The sequence below is a fragment of the Cervus elaphus genome, chromosome 17 (genome assembly GCF_910594005.1).
Source record: "Cervus elaphus chromosome 17, mCerEla1.1, whole genome shotgun sequence".
NCBI lineage: Eukaryota > Metazoa > Chordata > Mammalia > Artiodactyla > Cervidae > Cervus > Cervus elaphus.
Window position 1 is genome coordinate 10,882,873 of NC_057831.1, and position 6,660 is coordinate 10,889,532.

At 35.1% G+C, this 6,660-nt stretch overlaps 1 non-coding gene across 1 annotated transcript; it reads right to left on the minus strand.

The window, feature by feature from the left end:
- Nucleotides 1-3,591: 3,591 nt before the first annotated feature.
- Nucleotides 3,592-3,664, minus strand: TRNAC-GCA. The gene has a single exon. It is a non-coding gene; the product is annotated as a tRNA-Cys (tRNA).
- Nucleotides 3,665-6,660: the final 2,996 nt, after the last annotated feature.

A 6,660-nucleotide genomic window follows, 5' to 3' on the forward strand; every position in this document is an offset into this window, starting at 1 on the left:
TTCTAAACTAGATCTGAAGTGAAAGGAATGGGGGATGGGGTGGTTGATAGGTATTGGAATGCTAATATAATCTATAGTAGAGAAGGAGAATTTAAAATCTTATTAGTCATTTTTGTGTAAATTGTGCTAAATGGAAGAATTTCCTTGAAATATTCAGTTTTGTTCTTAGTATGTAGTATTTCCAGGCTTGCAGTCTCCTAACTTGATAAAAGTAAAAACCTCTCACTTGCCTTCTTGTTCACAGGGCTGAAATTCTTAGGACAGTAACCAAGTTTACATATTTACTTTTGTACTCTAAACCACCCTTAGGATTTATTTTCTTAACAACTTTCATATATAATGTACAGCAGTGCTAACTGTATTTACCATGTTGTGCAGTACATCCCTGGTGCTTATTCATCTTATAACTGGAAGTATGTAGCTTTTGACCACCTTCATCCAATTCCCCCTCCCACTAGCCCCTGTCCCTGGTAATCACAGACCTAATCTCTTTTACTATGAGTCTGTATGTTTGTTTGTTTTTGAAGTGTAAATGACCTACAACACTATGTTAGTTCTTGTTACACAACATAGTGGGTTTTCTATTCATTTCAAATCATCGCCACAATCGGTCTAGTTATGATATGTCACCATACAAAAATATTTCTTAGTTGACTGTATTCCCCACACATTTCATATGTGTGACTCATTTACTTTCCAACTGGAAGTTTGTATGTCTTCATCTTCCTCATTTAATTTCTTTTCACCCCCTCCTCCCCATCCCTTCTGTCAGCTACCAGTTTCTTCTCTGAATCTATGACCCTGTTTCTGTTTTGCTGTTTTTTTTTTTTTTTTTCATTTGTTTTGCTTTCTAGACTTCACATATAAGTGAAATCTGGGGATCCAGATGTGGGGCTCAGACCACTCAGTACTTGGGAAAAACCTGTGCAATTGTAATTGCCCTCCCTTTTGTGTGTTACTTACCTGAGGGTGGTCATCTTCACTGTGTGGCCTCTCCACTCCTTCCAGTGGTCTTGCTGTGATTCCTTCTTTGTATCTTTAGCTGTATAAGACCTTTTCTCCTTGTCTTATGGTTTTTCTCATCAGTGGTTTTGCTGTAAATAGTGGAGATTTTGGTGTTACCATGGGAGGATTTGAACTCAGGGTCTTCCTGCTCTGCCACCTCGGCCACTCCTGCATTTAGTTTTTCACTATTTGCTCAGAAATGTGTATGAAATATTGGTAGGCATTTTGTTATTAAAAAAATCAAAGTTTATCTATGTGACAATGTCTTTTTTTCTGGTGATTTTGCAAAATTTGAATCAAATCTTTAAAAATGGCAACTTGTGGATATGAATTAGTTAATTTTGACTGCTTTTCATCTCTTGTGCTAAGGGCAAAGTTTGAAAACAGCAATAAAAGCAGTGCATTTTCTTTTTTCCATAAATGAAGCTTCAGGTTTTGGAATCTCTATGTGTGGGGGTATCTTCTATCATGTGCAGGAGAACCAAACACAAATAAACTGATGATTCACTCCTGTTTAGAGAAATGCAAATACTTCAGATTTCACTGTCATCTTTTCAGACTGAAATAGTTCACACTCTGGGCACCAGACAGGGAAACAAACTCGGTAGTAAGAAGAGGATGAGGACATGAGCAGCTGTGTGGACTATAGCACTTTGGTTGTGGGGAAGCTGGGGTATGTGTGGGATCTACTCTGGATGAGATGGCAGAGCAATAATGGCAAGTGGAAACATACAGGAAATTAAACTCAGTAGGCCGATTATGAAGAAACCATTCAAAATTCACAGTGGTTTTCTCTAAGGAGGCAATTATGGTACTTGTTAAAATAGATGGTTTCTTTTCTTCTTGTCTAAATATTTTCCCAAGGAATCCTATTTTAAAGAATTTTGTGTAGATTTTCTCACAGATGTTAAACTGGTAATCTGCTGTGATCTTTCACCATGTCCTGCTCTCTGTTGCTTAACACTTGTTTGTTATTATTTCATTAGCAGTGTAGTTATAATAGAAGTACCTTATTAGTATTTTTATTCACATTATTTTTTCCTTACTGATGAATGAAAATCAAAGAACCATCACTGAGTTTTTCTTTTAAAGTGCCCTAAACTGACTTCTATTCTTGAAAATGCTTAAGAAACAGGATTCTGTAATCTTATCTGGTACCATGCATATTCATGAAGTTTTTTTATATTTTGAATTTTTCTTTATATCAAATCCAGATTGCTCCTATTGTAAATTATGCCCATTTCCTCTAGGTCACTAAGGATAAATGCAGTAGATGGTTGACATTTGCTATGTACTGACATTGAGGATGAAATTTGTTAAAGAGAAGTATAATTGTGATACATGGAGCAGAATGATGAAGAAAAGATGAATGTTTATATACATGTTAATATACATCAATGTTAGTATACAATAACATTGTATAATACAATGTTAATATACATCAGGTCAATATGTATAATACATTGTATATAATACATTATATAATACAATGTTAATATAACTCAGGTCAATATGAAATCATTTCAAAAAAATTCACAAACATTTTCTGGAACGACGCTCCATAATCTCAGATTGCTGGGAGAAATATCAACAATCTCAGATGCCAATCTAATGGAAGAAAGTAGAGAGGAATTAAAGAGCCTTTTGATGAGGGTGAAAGAGGAGAGTTGAAAAGCTGGCTTGGAACTCATCATTCAAAAGACTAAGATCATGGAGTCTGGTGCCATCACTTCATGGCAAATAGGTGGGGAGAAAGTAGAAGCAGTGATGGATTTTATTTTCCTGGGATCTAAAATTACTGAGGATGGTGACTGCAGCCATGAAATTAAAAGATGCATGCTCCTTGAAAAGAAACCTATGACAAAAGTAGTCAGTGTATTAAAAAGCAGAGACATCACTTTGCCAATAAAGATCCATATAGTCAAAGCTGTGATTTTTCCAGTTGTCATGTATGGTTGTGAGAGTTGGACCATAAAGAAAGCTGAGTGCCAAAGAATTGAAGCTCCTGAATTGTGGTGCTGAAGAAGACTCTTGAGAGTCCTTTGGACATCAAGGAGATCAAAACAGTCAATCCTAAAGAAAATCAACCCTGAATATTCATTGGAAAAACATGCTGAAGCTGGAGCTCTAATACTTTGGCCACTTGATGCAAAGAGCTGACTCATTGGAAAAGATCCTGTTGCTAGGAAAGATTGAAGGTGGGAGGAGAAGGGGGTGATGGAGGATGAGATGCTTCGATGGCATCACCGACTCAGTGGACAAGAATTTGAGCAACCTCCAGGAGACAGTGAAGGACAGGGAAGCCTGATATGCTGTAGTCCATGTAGTCACAAAGAGTCGGCCATGACTTAGTGACTGAGTAACAACAAACCTCAATAACCTATTACAACTCCTGTTGTCAGAAAATTATAATAAACTTAATAAAGTATAACAGAGTTCAATACACTCTGAAAAGTGAAAGTGAAGTCATTCAGTCATGTTTGACTATTTGCGACCCCATGGACTGTAGCCTATGTGGCTCCTTCATCCATGGAATTTTCCAGCAAGAGTACTGGAGTGGGTTGCCATTTCCTTCTCCAGGGAATCTTCCCCACCCAGGGATCGAACCCAGGTCTCCTGCATTGCAAGCAGACGCTTTTACCGTCTCAGCCACCAGGGAAGTTCATATACTCTCTAGCCTTCTTATAATTTTACAGATTAACATTTTAGTTTATTCTTCTGCCCATGTATTCAATGCTGTAGGCATTTAGCAATTGCCTCACTGTACACAACTTAGCTAGGAAACAAATCACTTAGAATGTTATTTATAGTTGTTCTGTGTTTTTAATGTTGGGCCTTAACATAAATATATAAAATGATTGGGATTAATTGAAACATTTTTAACTTTTTCAATAAACATACATAGAATTTGCCCAATTTCTGCGCATAAAGCTCTTAAAAATTATACTCTATGGAATCCTCCCCCAAATATTATGGGATTATAGCATTGTTATTCCATTTTATCTTTGAGGAAAATAAAAAGGGAGGACTATTTGAAGAAGCTATGGCATAGTCACTTAATGATATACTTTGCAGCCAGAAAAAGGAATTTAAAAGATCACTATATCATATAGTTTTAGCTTTGAAAATTTATGGATGATTTAAATAGATAAAAAATTAAAAGGAACATGCAATTCCTAAAAACTGAAAAAATGCAGCAAGAAAACACATTAAAAACATTTTCTAGTTATTTTAGATAACAAATGTTGATTGTATATTTTTAAAATAATGTAGTCTGAGGGTAAATAGATTTGCAATAAAAACTTAAAACTCTTTTCAGTGGTTTATTGATTGAAGTTCCATTGATGAGTTATAATATTATAAAACTGCATACATTTCATAGAATAATACACATATTTAATTACTCTTTTTAGTAACCAATATGCACAATATGACAGAACTGATACAAGTATATAATCAAACATTCATAATTGTATAATTAATGTAAATTAAAATTCCACATATATTTAATACATAACATACATTTAATATATTATCTACATATTTAATATACAACATATATATATATGTGTATATATTTAATACATACTGTTTCTTGGCTTTATTAGCTGAATTTGTCTAGCTATAATTCCAATCCAGTAGCATCAGATACACCTAGTGTTTGAATGTATTTCAGGTCTAAAGAGGAAAATCATTCATGAAGGTTCCTGATTCTTCTTTGCTAGAAAGTAATGAAGATATTGGAAACTAATGAACATTAGTGAACTTGTGCCAAGGGGAGCAAAGACCTGTACTGTGGTCCAAAAGTAAGACGCTTAAGCATCAGAAAGAATCATGAGTGTAATGTATAGATATACATTGCATTTATAAAAGACTGTGAAATTTCACTGATTGTTATATATAAACAGGGGAAACCACCACCACAACAGTGGGTCATTTTAAGCCACTCGACTAGAGAATGAACACTTTATTCTCAAGATTAGCTATTTAGGAGGAAAAATCTAGGCCATGGCCAGTTCTACCCTTTGTTCCCTTGTGTAAATTGCATTTCAGCTTTGATGATGAAAAGTTCATCTTTACAGTAGTTTTCCACTGAATAAATGTAGAAAGTATTATGGAAACAGAAGAAATAACTGATAATCATGCAGCTCATTTGGAATAATTGATTCAAAGATTACCAATCAATGAATGACTAGATGACAGGTTATCAGAATTTGTACAGTGAGAGTAGCAAGGGTCACAAGGTGAATCTCTTGATCAAACTTAGTATGGTTATAAAAAAAAAGTAAACTTTCACTGATGAATTTCACAGATGAATTTGCTGAATATCTTATTAAATTTGCTTATCATGCAAATGTTTACCTATTTTTTTATAACTTAAGTATTTTTTACTTTAGTCTTGTTGAGAAATTTTACTTTATTATCTCTGAATTAATATACGTTATAGATTCAAATTCTAAGGTAGAATTAAACACTGAACTCTTTTGTTGAAGTGATTTGGAGAGAACATCAGACATCTGTTTCATTATTCAGAGGCAGTAAATGTGGTTTTATCTACTGTTATGTCATCTACTAGGTCCCAAGTCATGAAATGTTACCCCACATTAATTTTTATATAATTTTATTTATGGTTATGCTGAGTCTTTGTTGCTACATGGCTTTTCCCTAGTGCAGCGAGCAGGGCTGCTCTCATGCTGAGATGCACAGGTTTCTCATTGTGGTGGCTTCCCTTGTTGTGGAGCAGGGGCTCTAGGGTGTGAGGGTTTCAGTAGATGCAACTCCTGGTCTTTAGAACCACAGCTCAGTAGCTGTGTTGTGCTGACTTAGTTACTCCACGGTATGTGGGATCTTCCCAAATGAGGGACTGGAGTCATGTCTTCTGCATTGGCAGGCAGATTCTTATCCACTGTACCGCCAAGGAAGCCCTAATTTTTCATCTCTCTCTTTGTCTTAAAATATTTTCAGTGCAATTCTTTTTTAAATTATTGTATTTTTATTTATTTATTTTCAGCACCACAAGCATTTTGTGTTGGGGTATCGCTAATTAAGAATGCTGCCATAGTTTCAGGTGGACAGTGAAAGGACTCAGCCATCCATATATGCATTCTCTCCTAAACTCCCCTCCCATCCAGGCTGGCACATAACATTGAGCAGAGTTCCATATGCTATACAATAGGTTTTTGTTGGTTATCCATTTTAAATATGGACATGATGTATGGACATGATCTTCCCAAAGTCCTTAACTATACCTTCCCCTCTGGCAGCCATGAGTTTGTTTTCTAAGTCTGCGAGTCTCTTTCTGTTTTGTAAGTTCATTTGTATCAGTTCTTTTAGATTCCATAGATAAGGGATGTCATATGATATTTCTCGTTTTCTGACTTGCTTCACTCAGTATGACACTGTCTAGGACCGTCCATGTAGCTGCAAATGGCCTTATTTCTGAATTTGCAGTGACATGGATGGTCCTAGACAGTGTCAATGTATGGCAAAAACCACTACAATATTGTAAAGTAATTAGCCTCCAACTAATAAAAATAAATGGAAAAAATAAATAAAAATAAAAACCAAAAAAAAAAAAAAAACAGGCTGAGTCGTATTCCACTATATATGTATATACCATACTTTCTCTATCCAGTCCTCTGTTGATGGACATTT